This window comes from Engystomops pustulosus, chromosome 4, assembly GCF_040894005.1.
Source record: "Engystomops pustulosus chromosome 4, aEngPut4.maternal, whole genome shotgun sequence".
NCBI classification, from domain to species: domain Eukaryota; kingdom Metazoa; phylum Chordata; class Amphibia; order Anura; family Leptodactylidae; genus Engystomops; species Engystomops pustulosus.
Window position 1 is genome coordinate 16,756,066 of NC_092414.1, and position 20,034 is coordinate 16,776,099.

Here is a 20,034-nt window from a genome sequence, read left to right on the forward strand (position 1 = left end):
ATCTCATATGTATCTAATCTCATATCTATCTATCTATCTATCTATCTATCTCATATCTATCTATCTATCTATCTCATATCTATCTATCTATCTATCTATCTATCTCATATCTATCTATCTCATATCTATCTATCTATCTATCTCATATCTATCTATCTATCTATCTATCTCATATCTATCTCTTATCTATTTATTATCTATCTTTGTATCTATATCATACATATGTATTTGGCTGTCTCTATCTCTATTTTTCTATCTATCTCATTTCTCTCTTTTTCTCTCTCTATCCATATATCTATCTATCTATCTATCTATCCATATATCTATCTATCTATGTATCTATCTATCTATCTATCTCCTATCTATCTATCTATCTCCTATCTATCTATCTATCTATCTATCTATCTCCTATCTATCTATCTATCTCCTATCTATCTATCTATCTCATATCCGTCTATCTCCTATCTATCTATCTATCTATCTATCAGGATGCTGTGGGTATTTGTGCTGGATAGATCCAGTCTCATTATTATTACAGGCTTCTCTTCTACTGAACTCTGTTCTTCTTGCCCTCTGCTTTCTAAAACATTAATAAAAGTGAATCAACATGAAACCGAGGATATGACGGCAGCGAGAGGTTGTATAATGTCCCATAAATGACAACTACAAACACTTGGAAACAAGGGAATCACCACAGACCTTTCAGACAGCCAATGTATAGGGAAAAGTCATCATAAAATCATAGAATGTTAGAAAACTCTTTCATCAAAGAATCCTCCCTGCAGGAACCACTAGAGGGAGCTCCGGAGCTTTCTGCATACAGTGTGTGATATAGACCTTTATTATAAGACAGTATACAGTAAGCACAGAGCTCCCTCTAGTGGCAGAGTGACAAAAAATTTGTAGTGCTTCGTACATTTAACTCCAGCCTTATAAGAACTAGAGGTATGTACACACAATAAGAGTGACAAAACATGCATGAGCAGGTAGGTGGATACACAGATGCACGCAATTTATACATCTGCAAATAAATATACCCGCACCCCACTTACTTCCTGAACTGTTATTTACTAGAGTAAGACACACTGGAGCTTAGATACAGTAGGTATCACACGACATTGAAGTCTATTAAGAGGGGAGTGGGTAGAGGCTGCTGTAGCTAACAGCAAGTTTCCATCTCACCCCAAGTGTTTTATTCCCATTTATAGAAGTCATTCTTTGTCTAAAATGACCTACCTGACCCTGCCAGGGTATGTGGGTATGAGAACAACACAGGCATGGATAAAGGCTGCTGGAGCTAATAGTACGTTTCTATTTCACCCCAAGTGCTTTATACACATCAGATTAGGTCAGCACTTCTCTATAATGTCAATAGAGGAGAGACTGATGCCGCTGCAGCTAATAATATGTTTCTATCTCACCCCAAGGGCTTGATTCCGAACCAGTTCTTCTCTATAACCTTATATATGATCCTACTGATGCTTCTTCTTGATAGTGGAGAGACCGAGGCAGCTAATAGTAAGTTTCTATCTCACCCCTACTGCTTGATCCCTACCTGTTCAGGTCAGTTCTTCTCTCTAATGATCTATATGATCCTGCTGATGCTTCTTATTGATAGTGGAGAGACTGAGACAGCTAATAGTAAGTTTCTATCTCACCCCTAGTGCTTGATCTATACCTGTTCAGGTCAGTTCTTCTCTATAACGTTCTATATGATCCTGCCGATGCTTCTTATTGATAGTGGAGAGACAGAGGCAGCTAATAGTAAGTTTCTGTCTCACCCCAAGTGTTTGATCCCTACCTGTTCAGGTTAGTTCTTCTCTATAATGTTCTATATGATCCTGCCGATGCTTCTTATTGATAGTGGAGAGACAGAGGCAGCTAACAGTAAGTTTCTATCTCACCCCAAGTGCTTGATCTATACCTGTTCATCTCAGCTCTTCTCTATAACGTTCTATATGATCCTGCCGATGCTTCTTATTAATAGTCCTTCACTCTCCACGAGTCTTGTCTTCCTTTAAGGTGTGGTCCTCCACAAAGAAAACCAAAATACAAAGTGACACACATTACAGAGTGAAGCTGTGAGCGTTTTTGGGTCATCTATACTGCTTTTGTTCTGCTCTTCTGGTTTGTTATCAATCCCATGATGGATCAGCGCAAGATCACATGAGCAGTCAGTGAGGAAACTGTTATCATCCTATTAATCCATATTATTAGCACCATAAGTATATAGTCAGGGAGGCTTTATGTATGGTTATACATAAAGCCTCCCTGACCATATACTTATGGTACTGATAATTTAGGTTAATAGGATGATAAATGTTCTCTATCTGACTGCTCATGTGATGTTGCGCTGATACCTGTCTAATCATCATGGAGGTTTGTGTCCCCCCGTGAAGAGTAGTTGGTACAGTCCATTGTTCATCATGCGCTTGTAAACTTGCCGAAGTTTTTGAAGTTGACTTTTTCCTCCGATACCATCTAAAGTACTAAAACTGAGATCAGCTCAGACGAGACGATTGCTCAATGATCCTTCTCCGGGAAGATCTGATAAGATTGTAAAAAAAATAAAAACTCACAAAACTCGACTCAAACTAAACTTTCCGCTTTCAAGGTCGCGGGAACGTCACCTTCTGCCGTGTTTTTCAGTATAAAGTGATTTCATGGCAATGCAATGAGCTCTGCTCTATAGGGGCGAGGTGTAGACAGAGCCAGATCAGAACATAATACCGCCATATGGTGTAAGATTATGAACATATAATGGCGCCATATAGTATATAGCGACCACCAGATATAATACTGCATAATAATTCAATGCTGCTGCTATAGGCTTCCAGTTGGCTTGTACAGCAGTCAATGCAGGGAGCTAAGAGCACAGCAGTGTGAGGACACGCCCCCAGTAAATCCTGGAATATAAACCCATGTTTCACAGACCCGATGCTATTTATAACACAAGCAAAGGTCTAATTACACATCTCTCCAGGGACAATACCTAACACTGCCTGCAGAGAGCACAGAGCACAGCAGTGTGAGGACACAACCCCAGCACAATCCTGCAATATAAATCTATATATCACAGTCCTGATGCTACTAACAACGTACATGAAGGTCTGATCACACATCTCTCCAGGGACAATACCTAATACTGGCTGCAGAGAGTACAGAGCACAGCAGTGTGAGGACACAACCCCAGAACAATCATGCAATATAAATCCATATATCACAGTCCTGATGCTACTAACAACGTACACAGATGTCTGATTACACATTTCTCCAGGGACAATACCCAACACTGGCTGCAGAGAGCACAGAGCACAGCAGTGTGAGGACACCCCCCCAGTACAATCCTGCAATATAAATCTATATACCACAGTCCTGATGCTACTAACAAAGTACATGAAGGTCTGATCACACATATCTCCAGGGACAATACCTAATACTGGCTGCAGAGAGCACAGAGCACAGCAGTGTGAGGACACACCCCCAGTACAATCCTGCAATATAAATCTATATACCACAGTCCTGGTGCTACTAAAAACATACACACAGGTCTGATCCTACATCTCTCTAGGGACAATACCTAACACTGCCTGCAGAGAGCTCAGAGCACAGCAGTGTGAGGACACGTCCATAGTACAACCCTGGAATATAAATCCATATATCACAGTCCTGATGCTACTAACATAGTACATTAAGATCTGATCACACATCTCTCCAGGGACAATACCTAACACTGCCTGCAGAGAGCACAGAGCACTGCAGTGTGAGGACACAACCCCAGAACAAACCTACAATATAAATCTATATTTCACAGTCCTGTTGCTACTAACAACATACATGAAGGTCTGATCACACTTATCTCCAGGGACAATACCAAACACAGAGCACAGCAGTGGGAGGTCTGATCACACTTATCTCCAGGGACAATACCTAATACTGGCTGCAGAGAGTACAGAGCACAGCAGTGTGAGGACACAACCCCAGTACAATCCTGGCATATAAATCCATATACCACAGTCCTGCTGTTACTAAAAACATACACACAGGTCTGATCCCACAGCTCTCCAGGGACAATACCAAACACAGAGAGCACAGAGCACAGCAGTGTAAGGGCATGCCTCCAGTAAGTTCTTGAATATAAACCCATGTGTCACAGTCCTGTTGCTATTTACAACACTGGCTACAGCCCTGCATGGCCAAACCTGCTGATCCCTTTAATTCATTAACCCTTGTGTGCTTAATTATCTGGGTTTCTGGATCATCAAGTGCCGCGTTAAACTAATCAGCAGCCAATAGGACGACCCGTAGCACTGCAGAGGACGCAGGATGCCGCAAAACCTCTGCATTCCAGGATGGTCGAGGCTGATAACTTTGGATTCCAGGAACGGAAAATTCAAAGCCAAGCGATTATATATCAGCAATAACATCAAGAACACCCTCCATGAGACAAAGTCACAGTGACACTGAGCCCAGACTCTCCATGTCCTGATTATATACGGGAAGATCTGTTCATTGGGGGTCATCTGATCGGCAGCCGGAACATCAGCAGACACTGAAATCGTGAATTAATAGGAACACCATGAGCCAAAAGTGCTGGAAACTCATCCATAAAAATAGCAGGAAGCTGCTGCATACATTATATTACTTAAAGGGGAATTCTAACCACCTACACAAACTCCAACTCTGTGTATCCTTTAATAGGTGCCTCTCCACTGATTCCATTGCAGTTGGAATTTTCTTTCTAGCCCTTACCGTTCCCAAACAATTAGTGTCACTAGTTCAGGACCCGTTATGCTAATTTAAAAGTGGGTGGGACCAGGTTGTCTGCTCCGCCCCAACATGAAATGTTCAAAACTGATTGCGAGGGAATGGTGAGGGCTAGAAAAAAAATTCCACCTGCGTCAGGATAAGTGGACTGGAGACTATTAAAGGATGCAAAGAGTGGGAGTTGTAAGAAGTGATACAATATCCCCTTCAAGGGTGTGTATACTTTTGCAATCACTATTTTATTTTTCTAGTACGTCTAAAATATTAAATTAAGCAACTTGTGAGTAAGTAGATCAATAGTAGTACAATGTAAAGCAATGGCCGAAAAATGGAGCAATAGACTAAATGCTCCACCTTTAGGGGTGGAGCTATACATTACAGGGCTCCCAGTTATAACTTTTCTTGGGGCCCGAGAAATTTCTATTTAAACTTTGGTTCCCTGAGGGCAGGACATGGACTTTATAACTTTACCATGTCACACCTATATCTGACTACACTGAGTGATCTATTCCTGACTACACAGAGTTTGTTTGTAGTCTGTGACCATGGAGACCGGCAGATGTGCATAGAAGCTTCCTCTATCGCAGACTTGTAGGGGCACCATTGCACTTGGCTCTGCTACATCTGATAAGTTTCTCCGCCATATGACATATTCAGCTCTGCTACATCTGACAAGTTTCTCCGCCATATGACATATTCAGCTCTGCTACATCTGTTCTACTCTGCGGAATCCTAAAACTTGGAAGAACTGTTTGCCTTCGTTTTGATTTTATAAGGGACGCAAGAGGGAAAACCCCGCGTTCCGTCCTTCCGTGTAGTGGAGTTGTGTTTGTCGGGTTCAGAGAGAACAAATATTGTGCCATTTATTTTGTGCTTTATTGCCTCTTTTTTAGATTTATTGACTCCCTATGTACAGTTTTCGGCAGTCAATCATCGCTCACCCGCTCCGCAGACCATCTGCTCCATAAACCAACTCCTGGGAAAGTGTCATTTCTCCAACTTTGCGATATTTTACACGTTTCTCGCGGCTTTCTTGGCCGCAGGTTTTGCCGCCAGCTGTTATCTATTAAATGTTGCTGTGGGTAGAGTAGCAAAGACGTCAAAATATCTCACAATATGAATAAGAAATCTGGAGGGTTTTTTTAAACATTTTTTGACTTTTTTTCTTTGGGGGTTTTGCCTGAACGGCTTTATAGAATAGTACGAGCTGTAGATCCCGGCGTTGCCCAGGATAGTAAATAACTGCTCTTAGCTATAACAAAATAGAAAGGGTTAACAAAAATATATATATATATATATGTATCCATCTATATCTATCACTCTCTGTCTTTCTCTATCTCATTGTCTGTCTTTCTCTGACTGTCTTTGTTTCTGTCTCTCTTTTTCTGTCTCTGACTGTCTCTCTGTCTATGTGTGTCTGTCTCTGTGTCTTTCTGTCTCTATCCATCTTACCTCACGCATCAGCGTCTTATACTCATTGCCTGTAGTAACCAATCACAGCTCAGAGCTCATATTAATGACCTGTGGCAGAACAGCAGCCAATCACAGCTCAGCTTTCAACTGCCCCAGCAGCAGCAGCAGACAATGGCTCCTGTATATGGGGGGTAATAAGTGTATTTTGAAAAGCTCAGGGTGAAAATTAGGACTCAAAACCGAGTCTATGAGTAGGGAGTAGTAATTTGGTGATTGTAAACATGCCGGTGCAGATTTCTTTAGCGGATATACATACATACCTACATACATACATACACACACACATACATACACACACACACACACATATACATACATACATACATACACACATATATACATGCATACATACATACACACACACACACATATATACATACACACATATATACATATATATATATATATATGCATACATATATACACACATATACACATACATATATACACACATATATACATACATATATACACACACATATACATACATATATACATACATACACACATATATACATACATACATACACACATACATACATACATACACACATATATACATATATATGCATACATATATACACACATATATACATACATATATACACACATATATACATACATACATACACACATACACACATATATACATACATATATACACACACATATACATACATATATACACACATATATACATACATATATACACACACATATACATACATATATACACACACATATACATACATATATACACACATATATACATACATACACACATATATACATACATACATACACACATACATACACACATATATACATATATATGCATACATATATACATACATACATACACACATACATACATACACACACACATATATACATATATATGCATACATATATACACACATATACATACATATATGCACACATATATACATACATATATACACACATATATACATACATACATACACACATATACATACATATATACATACATACATACATACACACATATATACATACATACATACACACATATATACTTACATATATACACACATATACATACATATATACACACATATATACATACATACATATATACACACATATATACATACATACATACATACACACATATATACATACATACATACACACATATATACATACATATATACACACACATACATACATATATACACACACATACATACGTATATACACACACATAAATACATATATACACACATATATACATACATACACACATATATACATGTTAAAAATTGCCCAAATCACCCAGAAAACACAGTGCAGCCAATCACTGGCCATAGCAATGACCCATTACAGCTTGTGATTGGATGGAGTGGTCACATGACTGTGGGGAGTGGGGTGGAACAGCAGGGAGGGGGGGGGGGCATTAGGAAGAAAATCTCCTTAATTTTTATACCATATGTAACATTATATAACAACCCTGTAATGTAAAAAATTTAAGATGTTATAGGGGGAGGAAGGGGATGAAGCTGCAGGCACCTCCACTTCTGTATCTCTGACACTGCATGCTATGAGGGGGGGGGGGGAGAGGAGCAGATGGGGAGATCTGTAAGAAGATACCAGTATTTTTAATGGCACAAAGTAAGTTAGGGCCACCTAGACCACCAGGGATGCTTTCACCACCCCTTTATCACCCTAAAAATAAAGAAGGGTTAAGAAGTTTCTATAGCAAGCTCCGCCCCCAAGGAGCATCACATGATGATAATGTAAATATAATGTAGTAACTGCATATAAGAAGAAGATATATTTTTTTTCTTAGATTGAGGCACCCCTAGAAGCCACTCCAAGGCTGGCATCATGGGGATAGGGTGGGGGATCTTATGTGGCAGACCTACAGGTGCATCTGAATCTTATGCCAGACATGCCCCCATAAATGGTACAAAATCTTGCTAATAATAATAATTGACAATTTAGAGATAACTGTTGCTCAAGAAAAAGTTGAAGAATCAGGTGAGAAAGTAGATTAACTTAATGTTACCCTTATAAACCCCACCCCTGCACTATTAAGCTCCACCCCTGAGGTACGTGGTACACAGTGACAAAAGCTTGCTGATAATAATTGACAATTTAGAGATAACTGTCGCTCAAGAAAAACTTGAAGAATCATGTGAGAAAGTAAGATTAACTTAATGTTACCCTTATAAATAACACCCCTGAACTATTAAGCTCCACCCCTGAGGTACAGTTTAAAAGAAAATGTTTCTAGAATCTGCTGATTATAAAACCCAAGAGTAAGATAATTTCTGTAGAAGGATCCATGGGTTGAGCTGCTTTTCTCTGGCTTTCTCAGAAATTGGGAATCTCAGGGGTAGTTCTTCAGGCGCATCGGAATCTAGTGCTAAATTTCCACCTGCAATCGGAACACATGACAAGAAAAACATATTAAAGATACCTGAACAATTTAAGATAACTGCCACAGTAGAGAAACAAGAACCATTATTATGTTGTATTACGTTGGTGTCAATTTTTTTTTATCTTTGCCTTAATAAACCCCACCCCTGAACTACTAAGCCCCTCCCCTGAGGTACCAGTTAACACAAACTACAGTGTAAATTGACATTTCTGACAAGAATCAGCAGATTTTAGACACAGAAGACAAGAACAATGACCTTGTATTCCTATATATTAACATATTGTGCAAATGGGGCTAAATAAAGGGATTGGTCCATCTTAAAGGTACCCACTAGTTGTATGTTAACATCCATTATTGGCAAGTCTCTCCTATGAGCCATATATAAGCTTCTCCATCATAACTACCTTAGTTGTAACTCTGTGCATGCGTTTAGGGCAAGAATTTTCCACACACCATTGTTTCTCTGTAATCTCTTTTCCCATGATGCTTTGCTCCTGCTTTGCTTTTTCTCACAGCCTGCAGATGAAAAAACAATTCTGAATAAAACTTGTGAATTAATCTTTTGTCTGGCACAGGAATTCAAAAGTAAAGACCAACAGGGATATGTGGGAGAAGAAACAATGCGAGAATTACAGGTTCAAAAATAGACTCACCTTCCTACAAACTTCATAAACGATTAAATTGTTACGAAATTCAACAAAATAGTGGAACCTTTATGTTGCTACCGGTCGGTAAACCATCCCTTTACCCTCCCTTAATACACCTCCTACCAGATATATGTGATTTCTAGACCCAAATTGTATCTCTAAAACACATGTACCTCTTTTATTCCTCCTGGAAATGGGAAATATTAGTATAAACAAGGGTAAGTACTACAAATACAGTCTACAGATTCATTGTAGAGACAGGGTGAGAAAATTGAGCCAAGGGTTAAAAATCAAGGTATAGTACATAAGGCGCCTCTGTAGTTCCTCCTGGAAATGTGTAGGTAAGTATAAACAAGGGTAAGTACTACAAATACAGACAAGGAGGAGTATCGGGAATGATTCATTATAGAGATAGAGTGAGAAAATTGAGCCAAGGGTTAAAACTCAAGGTATAGTAGATAAGGCGCCTCTGTAGTTCCTCCTGGAAATGTGTAGGTAAGTATAAACAAGGGTAAGTACTACAAATACAGACAAGGAGGAGTATCAGGAATGATTCATTATAGAGACAGGGTGAGAAAATTGAGCCAAGGGGAAGAAATCAAGGTATAGTACAAAGGGAACCTCTGTAATTCCACCTGGAAATGTGAAGGTAAGTATAAACAAGGGTAAGTACTACAAATACAGTCAATCAGGAGTATCAGGAATGATTCATTTTAGAGACAGAGTGAGAAAATTGAGCCACGGGGGAGAAATCAAGGTACAGTACATAAGGCACCTCTGTATTTCCTCTTGGAAACGGGGTCAGGATAAGCAAGGGTCAGTAAAGAAGGAACATGAAGGAATATTATGAATTACATAGTAAAAAAAATGCCACTTAGATTGATCTTTGAAGCTTTATTATAGCTGTTACCTCTGATATTCCTCCTGGAAATGAGTGGGTCAAGGATGAGCAAGTTTAATTTGACCTTCAAAGTCATGCAGAAGTATCTGGAATAATTCCGAAGAGAAATATGGCAAGAATACTGAGCTAAGGAGGATAACTGATGGTTTCACAGTTAAGGTACTTCAGTTATTCCTCCTGGTAATATAAAGGTTATCTAAAGGTAACACGAAGACAGTCAAGCATGAGTATCAATAATAATTCATAGTAGAAATATTCTAATAAAATAGAGCTGAGATTTATATGGAAGGTTTCATAGTGCAGTGACCTCTGTTATTCCCCCTGGAAATGTGCAATACAAGGTAAGCAATTGTTCATATGACAAATACAGTCAAAAATATGTATCAGGGAGGATTCAGAATTGAGACATGGTATGAAAATGAAGCTGGGGACGGAAACTGAAGGTGTAATAGTGAAGGTAACTCTTCCTGGAAATGCGTAGGTCCGGATAAGGGTCTATACTACAGAGAGAGTCAAGCATTTTCCTCTTGGAAATGTGTATATCAGTATCCGATATCATTGGGGGTAAGAAAACGGAGCTGAGATTAATAACCGAGGGTTTTATTGTGACAGTGCCTCTGTTATTCCTCTTGGAAATGTGTAGGTCAGAATAAGCAACAATATATTTGACAGACAAGCAGAAGTATCTAGAATAATTCCACGTAGAAACATAATAAGAAATGGAGATGAGGTTAATGACGGAAGTTTTAATAGTAAATGTACCTCTGTTATTCCTCCTGGGGAGAGTATGAATAACTCGCCAAGTGGATGTTTACATCCACTAAGGTAAGGACTGACACACGAAGAGGCAGCGATGGAGCTTTCAACTTTATAGTAGTGTATATGGTGCTCAAATAGTACTGCCATATAGTGCAGAAGTAATAGTGACATATAGTGCTCAAATAGCACTGCCATATAGTGCAGAAGTAATAGTGCCATATAGTGCTCAAATAGCACTGCCATATAGTGCAGAAGTAATAGTGCCATATAGTGCTCAAGTAGCACTGCCATATAGTGTAGAAGTAATAGTGACATATAGTGCTCAAATAACACTGCCATATAGTGCAGAAGTAATAGTGCCATATAGTGCTCAAATAGCACTGCCATATAGTGCAGAAGTAATAGTGACATATAGTGCTCAAGTAGCACTGCCATATAGTGCAGAAGTAATAGTGACATCTAGTGCTCAAATAGCACTGCCATATAGTGCAGAGGTAATAGTGCCATATAGTTCTCAAATAGCACTGCCATATAGTGCAGAAGTAATAGTGACATATAGTGCTCAACTAATAGCACCATATAGTGCTCAAATAGCACTGCCATATAGTGCAGAAGTAATAGTGACATATAATGCTCAAATAGCACTGCCATATAGTGCAGAAGTAATAGTGACATATAGTGCTCAACTAATAGCACCATATAGTGCTCAAATAGCACTGCCATATAGTGCAGAAGTAATAGTGACATATAGTGCTCAACTAATAGCACCATATAGTGCTCAAATAGTACTGCCATATAGTGCTGAAGTAATTGCATTCCATGTACAGTATAAATATGTCACATTGTGATTTGTGTCCCTATTCCAGGACAATGCGGCGCTGTGTGCGGCAGCGCTGTGTATGGCAGCGCGGGGACAATGTCATCATTATATGAAGATTGTCTGAGAGCCGGGAGAGCGAGCCGTTCACACGCACTCAGAGGCACCATGTCACAGATGGGAGTAGTAGTACTGTACAGAGATACACCATATACAGCGGATAGGAGTAGTAGTACTGTACAGAGATACACCATATACAGCGGATAGGAGTAGTAGTACTGAAGACGGACCATATACAGTGGATAGGAGTAGTAGTAATGTACAGAGATACACCATATACACCGGATAGGAGTAGTAGTACTGTACAGAGACCATATACACAGGATAGGAGTAGTAGTACTGTACACAGACCATATACACCTGATAGGAGTAGTAATTCTGTACAGAGGCCATAAACAGCGGATAGGAGTAGTAGTACTGTACACAGACCATATACACCGGATAGGAGTAGTAGTACTGTACAGAGACCATAGACAGCGGATAGGAGTAGTAGTACTGTACAGAGACCATATACACCGGATAGGAGTAGTAGTACTGTACACAGACCATATACTAACAGTGGATAGGAGTAGTAGTACTGTACAGAGACCATATACAGCGGATAGGAGTAGTAGTACTGTACAGAGACCATATACAGTGGATAGGAGTAGTAGTACTGTACAAAGACCATGTACAGTGGATAGGAGTAGTAGTACTGTACAGAGACCATATACAGCAGATAGGAGTAGTAGTACTGTACAGACACCATATACAGCAGATAGGAGTAGTAGTACTGTACAGAGACCATATACAGCGGATAGGAGTAGTAGTACTGTACACAGACCATATACAGCGGATAGGAGTAGTAGTGCTGTACAGAGACCATATACAGAGGATAGGAGTAGTAGTACTGTACAGAGACCATATACAGCAGATAGAAGTAGTAGTACTGTACACAGACCATATACACCGGATAGGAGTAGTAGTACTGTACAGAGACCATATACAGCAGATAGGAGTAGTAGTGCTGTACAGAGACCATATACAGCAGATAGGAGTAGTAGTACTGTACAGAGACCATATACAGCAGATAGGAGTAGTAGTACTGTACAGAGACCATATACAGCGGATAGGAGTAGTAGTACTGTACACAGACCATATACAGCGGATAGGAGTAGTAGTGCTGTACAGAGACCATATACAGAGGATAGGAGTAGTAGTACTGTACAGAGACCATATACAGCAGATAGGAGTAGTAGTACTGTACACAGACCATATACACCGGATAGGAGTAGTAGTACTGTACAGAGACCATATACAGCAGATAGGAGTAGTAGTGCTGTACAGAGACCATATAGAGCGGATAGGAGTAGTAGTACTGTACAGAGACCATATACAGCAGATAGGAGTAGTAGTACTGTACAGAGACCATATACAGCAGATAGGAGTAGTAGTACTGTACACAGACCATATACACCGGATAGGAGTAGTAGTACTGTACACAGACCATATACAGCGGATAGGAGTAGTAGTACTGTACAGAGACCATATACACCGGATAGGAGTAGTAGTACTGTACAGACACCATATACAGCGGATAGGAGTAGTAGTACTGTACAGAGACCATTTACAGCGGATAGGAGTAGTAGTACTGTACAGACACCATATACAGCGGATAGGAGTAGTAGTACTGTACAGAGACCATATACAGCGGATAGGAGTAGTAGTACTGTACAGAGACCATATACAGCGGATAGGAGTAGTAGTACTGTACAGAGACCATATACAGCGGATAGGAGTAGTAGTACTGTACAGAGACCATATACAGCAGATAGGAGTAGTAGTACTGTACAGAGACCATATACAGTGGATAGGAGTAGTAGTACTGTACACAGACCATATACAGTGGATAGGAGTAGTAGTACTGTACAGAGACCATATACAGCAGATAGGAGTAGTAGTACTGTACACAGACCATATACAGCGGATAGGAGTAGTAGTACTGTACAGAGACCATATACAGTGGATAGGAGTAGTAGTGCTGTACAGAGACCATATACAGCGGATAGGAGTAGTAGTGCTGTACACAGACCATATACAGTGGATAGGAGTAGTAGTACTGTACACAGACCATATACAGTGGATAGGAGTAGTAGTACTGTACAGAGACCATATACAGCAGATAGGAGTAGTAGTACTGTACACAGACCATATACACCGGATAGGAGTAGTAGTACTGTACAGAGACCATATACAGTGGATAGGAGTAGTAGTGCTGTACAGAGACCATATACAGCGGATAGGAGTAGTAGTACTGTACAGAGACCATATACGGATAGGAGTAGTAGTACTGTACAGAGACCATAGACAGCGGATAGGAGTAGTAGTACTGTACAGAGACCATATACAGCAGATAGGAGTAGTAGTACTGTATAGAGACCATATACAGCGGATAGGAGTAGTAGTACTGTACAGAGACCATATACAGCAGATAGGAGTAGTAGTACTGTACAGAGACCATATACACCGGATAGGAGTAGTAGTACTGTACACAGACCATATACACCGGATAGGAGTAGTAGTACTGTACAGAGACCATATACAGCGGATAGGAGTAGTAGTACTGTACACAGACCATATACACCGGATAGGAGTAGTAGTACTGTACAGAGACCATATACAGTGGATAGGAGTAGTAGTACTGTACAGAGACCATATACAGCGGATAGGAGTAGTAGTACTGTACAGAGACCATATACAGCGGATAGGAGTAGTAGTACTGTACAGAGACCATATACACCAGATAGGAGTAGTAGTACTGTACACAGACCATATACACCGGATAGGAGTAGTAGTACTGTACAGAGACCATATACACCGGATAGGAGTAGTAGTACTGTACACAGACCATATACACCGGATAGGAGTACTAGTAGTACTGTACAGAGACCATATACAGTGGATAGGAGTAGTAGTACTGTACAGAGACCATATACAGCGGATAGGAGTAGTAGTACTGTACACAGACCATATACACCGGATAGGAGTAGTAGTGCTGTACAGAGACCATATACAGTGGATAGGAGTAGTAGTACTGTACACAGACCATATACAGCGGATAGGAGTAGTAGTTCTGTATACTGTGTAGTGTCCCTTTAAGTAACCGTATGTAATGAGGGTCTGAGGCAGGTAAATGGACGCCTCTCTCTCTCCCGCTTCTCCGGGGACGGGAATCTTTGTACTTTTAAAGGGAATTGACCTTCATCCCCTCTGTCTTATGATAAATGATTGTGATTGACAGGAGTATTGTGTGTATAATGCTGAGCTGGACGCAGGATCCCGCGCCGCGCCGGATGGAAACTTTGTGACGATGTCAGCGCTTTAATAACGATGTCGAAAAAAAAAGTCGCCTTTCTTCATTTTTCCGATAATAAAATGCCGACTCATTAAAATCTATGACTACATTTACTCTCCCCCGCCCCCTTAACAGTCTCCTATTACCCTCATCCCAGGTCTTTCATTTGGCTGACAATCGGGGGTCAGGGGGGGTAAAATCTTCTTAAAGGAATTCTCCAGCTAAGAAACTTTACTTCTTCATTCTTGGAGCAATAATTAGGACCTAACAAAGGGCCAAAAATTGGGTATAAATATGAATTTGTGTTTCCATATCAATCAGCAATCCCTTTAAGATCCTGGGGCTTTTCTGCAAATTGTGGATCTTCTACTAGTCTCATTATTTATTCATAACTCAAGTTCAGTGTTGCAGTTTGAGAACCTTTGGAGGTGCTGCAGGACCTTTGGAGGTTTAGGAACCTTTGGAGGTGCTGTTGGACCTTTGGAGGTTTGAGGACCTTTGGAGGTGCTGTTGCACCTTTGGAGGTTTGAGGACCTTTGGAAGTGCTGTTGGACCTTTGGAGGTTTGAGGACCATTGGAGGTGCTGTAGGACCTTTGGAGGTTTGAGGGCCTTTGGAAGTGCTGCAGGACCTTTGGAGGTTTGAGAACCTTTGGAGATGCTGTAAGACCTTTGGAGGTTTGAGGACTTTTGGAGGTCCTTTCGAAGGACCTGAAAGAGCTGCTGTGTAGATATGTGTCAGGAGAAGACATGGCAGATTTAAACTTGGTGGTTGGTTTAGGTAGTCTTGGACCTACCAGGAGCTTTAGGCCCAAGTTGGTCACCCAAGGTGGTCCCATAACAAAACACCCATCATGTGACACAGAACGTGGAAGAATCCCAACTAGATGATTCATCGAGAACCAGCTTTACCTCCAGAATCTATGTTCTCCAATGAGGTCCTCTTTGGCCATGGTGCCAGGTTCTTTATCTTGGTGACTACCAGGTCCTTTAGTCTCCTAGTGACATTACTTGTGAGGGAGATTTTCCACCGACAGACTTGGCTGATGCGATGTCACACCTGGTCTTGTCATTGGTCTTCTCCATGGTGACAGGTCTGAAGGCCTGAACTTCCCCCAGATGCTTCCTGGTGATTAACGTAGAACCCTGTCCCCTTGATGTTGAGGTCAATGATTTCCCATCCAGAGGAGGCTTGGCTTTCCTTTAGTTCTTCTTCCGTTTCTCACGTATTTTGATATTTTTGAATACTATTACATGAAATGTTGTGATGTCGAGAGGAATATATCACGTCTATCCTAATGTTCTTGACTGAAGAACTGGAGCGACTTTGAAGACCATAGGTACGAACGTCCAGGGGTGTAATTGTAGAGGTTGGGGAGGATGTAGACAATCTATGGCCTATGGTCTTTGGCCTAACTCTCAAATTTGGTCTTACGCCTCTTTGGAGGCCACTAGGACTTCAGGGCATCTAAAGAGTCCTTTGTCCTGGATGGGGTAAGCCATTTTGGCAACGTAATATTACGGTACATTGAAAATTATTTCCATGACTAACCTGTCATCCGCTTTTAGGATTCACTTTTATGTAGATGTTGGACCTGTGATCATTGGCAGGTCCTTCAAAAGTCAAAGTCCACCAGTTATTATAATGGGCCTTGATGTTCCTAATGGAAGGAGCCAGCTAAAAAGTCAAAATTCAAAGTCTATACTCTTCGATGAGGTCATGTTTGGTCATGGTGCTAGGTTCTTAATCCTGGCACCATGACCAACGTGGCCAAAGAGTGGTAAGAAGGAACCTAGGCTTTGCTGGGAGGTATCTAGTAAAGATAGCTTAGGCTTAGGACCTATTAGGGAGAGTAGTTGGAGCATTCATTCCAGGACCAACACCAGCCCACCTGCATGTGTAACGTCCTGGAGTTGGGCCATTATTAAATTTATTACAATCTAGTGGGACTGATCGCCCCCATTAGCTCTGCTAACTCAGGTAATCCACGTATTTAGGGCCTCATTAGCACCTAGAATCCCTTTAATTGCTACATTTTAAACCCCTAGTTAGGCTGCAGGGTGGACACTACCACCAAGTGTCAGAAATAGGCCTATTAAGGGTTAATATTTGATTTGCATTATATTTATACTGATTGTATCTTTCCTGAGGCTTAGCAGGTGACTCATTGGCTAGCAGCCCAGTGTGTCTAGACAGAGCAAACCTAAAAAATATAGGCTCTGTCCAGAGCTCTGGAGCTTTTGGATTTGGTCTTATTCATTTTTTGTCTCTCTGTCTGGAGACTCCTGATTGTCATGCTGCCGATGCAGAAGAGCTGATACAGCTCTCTCGAGATTCTTGACCAATTCTTGGCCAAGTTGACCACTGGTTCAGGCTTAGGTTCCTGCTAACCAAAGTCTTTTCTTACGGCCACAACCAGCCAAATCACAGCCCTGATAGTCCTTTGAAGGAAATAGTTTGTTACCGAAGATCTCTGCTTGCTTTCATCATGTGCCTCCCTCATTACCATCTGCTGGGGATTGGTCCCCTACACCGGAAGTGCCCCAGAGGAACATTCACCAGGCTTCCCCCTCTGTTTTCTTCCCCCTGCCGGTTCTGATGATGTGGGTGAAGCCCATACTAGGAGAAAGGCTCCCATGACATCTATGACTTAGCCATCATCACCAGCCGTTGTGGTCCAAGCCTCCAGTTGCCCCATCTCCGGTGGGTTACTTTGCATATGCCTCTTTATTAGTGTTGAGTAGACCTGAACCACAATATTGAGGTTCGTACCGAATTTTGCAGGTTTGGGTCCCGCTGATAAGTCTGGAGTAGGTTGACCCGGAACCTACCTTGAACTTCATTAGAATTTTTTGACCAAGGGTCAGGTTTTGGGTGACGCTTATCGGATAGAGTTTGGGACCCTCTTGGGACATCTCTTTTCGAGGATTAGGATGTGGATGAATGTAGTTCCTGTTGGATAATATTTCGTAAACGTTCCCAAAATGGACAGATTTGTCACCCCTAAGCTTGGCATGGAACGTTTTAGGTTCTACAATGTCTCAAAGCAATTTTTTTGTGAAATTTATCTGAGGATGCAGGAGGAAGTCCACAGGCCCCAAAGTCAAGACAAAATCTTATCGGCCTATCCTTCTTGTAGGCTCATACCGATACCCCCTGGGCCATGGGTCTACCGTCTCTGACATAGTCATCTCTCCTCCGGTCAAACACCCACAGAATTTTCCGCTCAACAATGTGTTTTACAGCTGATCTTTGGTAATGGCGCATGCAGACGTCCTACACTCATAACCACTTCCCGTGTCGTCTAAAATTAGTCTCCTTTTAATTCATCGGGTTAAAGGCGAGCGGCCGATATTGTCACATTTACAGCTTCTGGGCAGCCATTCAACGCTATCTTAATGGTGCTAATTAAAAAGGATAGTGGAAATAATTCATCCCATAAAACATGAGGTTCTCATTGACTTGAAGGCCCAAGACTTTGTCAGCTTCATGGGGGTTGGGTGCGGATGATAACTTGTCCAATTTAACGTTTGGCAACTGGTCCTCTATTGGCATACAATGGATTCATGACTTTGTTTTTGGAGAATTGAGAAGGTTAAGTGGATATTTGATTGGCCCGTTCTACTTCAGACCACACAGGTCTGGTGAGGAACAAGCCCAGTGGTGTCAAGTTTAAGGTCAATTTACTTTGGCATGGCTGTGGTGAATCAGGGCTTCAACCAAAAAGACGTAGTCATGTAGAAGCCATGGTTGCATATGTGGAACCTATGGAACCAGTGTTTGACCTCTGAGATGTATTGGCCTGGAGAGGAATGTAATTTTCTGACCTAATTGACCAATTAGGGTCGAATTTAAGGTTCAGACACTTCTGCGCTATACTAGTTGTATTACCTTGTGCCACTCTTTGGTAAAGAATACTTATACCCAAAGGTCATGGTCATGTAGGGGCTTTGGTTGCATTTCGGCCCCAGGAGCCAAAGGAACCAACTTTTGACCTCTTCGATGAATTGGTCTTGAAAAGAACGAAATCTTCTGACCTATCTGAACAATTAAGACCATTAGGGTCAAGTTTAAGGTTCATTCACTTCTGCATGATCCTAATTGTGGTATCTTGCACCACCTCTTGAAAAGGAATGGTTTTACCCAAAGGTCATGGTTGTGGTTGCATTTGGGTCATGAGAGCCTACGGAACCAACCTTCGACCTCTCAAATAGATTGGCCTGGAGAAGAACAAGATCTTCTTACTTATCTGACCAACTAAGACCAGTGGGGTCCAGTTTAAGGTCCATGTATTTCTCTATGATCCTGACTACAGTACAATGATTGACACTTGATTGATCAGGAGTTCTTTTACCCACAGGGCATGGTCACTCATATTACATCACTGGAAATGTTGGTAAGTAAGAAGTTGGGTCGTACCATCTTTACTTTACTCCTAAGTCCATGGACTTCCTGCTACATCACTACCGCCTAATGTGAACATAGCCCTAACGTGTGATTAAGAGGAACTCGTATCCGTGTAATCGTAGACAAAGCATATGTCGCTACTTAGAAGATGGAAGGTGTTTACCCAGAGCTCGAGAAGAACGTCTTTGTTTGTGCTAAGATTGTTTGAAGACATCCAATCCCCGAAGATCAAACATATTTTCCACCACAATTTCAGCAGCCGCATGATAATAAGCAATATGAATTCTGGGCAGGAGTCTGCACCGGCTGTGATATAGTAGAGAGACGATGTGCTGCGGGCTGTTTACAAGCGAGAAAAAAAATATGGTGACATAAGAAAATTTCGGAGAAGACGCTTCACATTCTGCTGCTAAGAAGGAATAAATTGTAACCGCTGTTATCGTTA

At 41.0% G+C, this 20,034-nt stretch overlaps 1 long non-coding RNA gene across 3 annotated transcripts; it reads right to left on the bottom strand.

Annotated features, from left to right (window-relative positions):
- Nucleotides 1-1,930: 1,930 nt before the first annotated feature.
- On the bottom strand, nucleotides 1,931-19,929 carry LOC140128872 (uncharacterized). Of its 3 annotated transcripts, XR_011855166.1 has the most exons (5): nucleotides 19,753-19,929; nucleotides 9,070-9,181; nucleotides 8,538-8,662; nucleotides 5,709-5,843; nucleotides 1,931-2,030 (listed from the first exon to the last, which is right to left on the bottom strand). It is a non-coding gene; the product is annotated as an uncharacterized lncRNA (long non-coding RNA). The 3 variants fall into 3 exon arrangements; XR_011855165.1 differs by lacking the exon at nucleotides 1,931-2,030 and having other exon boundaries at nucleotides 5,596-5,843; XR_011855164.1 differs by lacking the exons at nucleotides 1,931-2,030; nucleotides 5,709-5,843 and having other exon boundaries at nucleotides 7,833-8,662.
- Nucleotides 19,930-20,034: the final 105 nt, after the last annotated feature.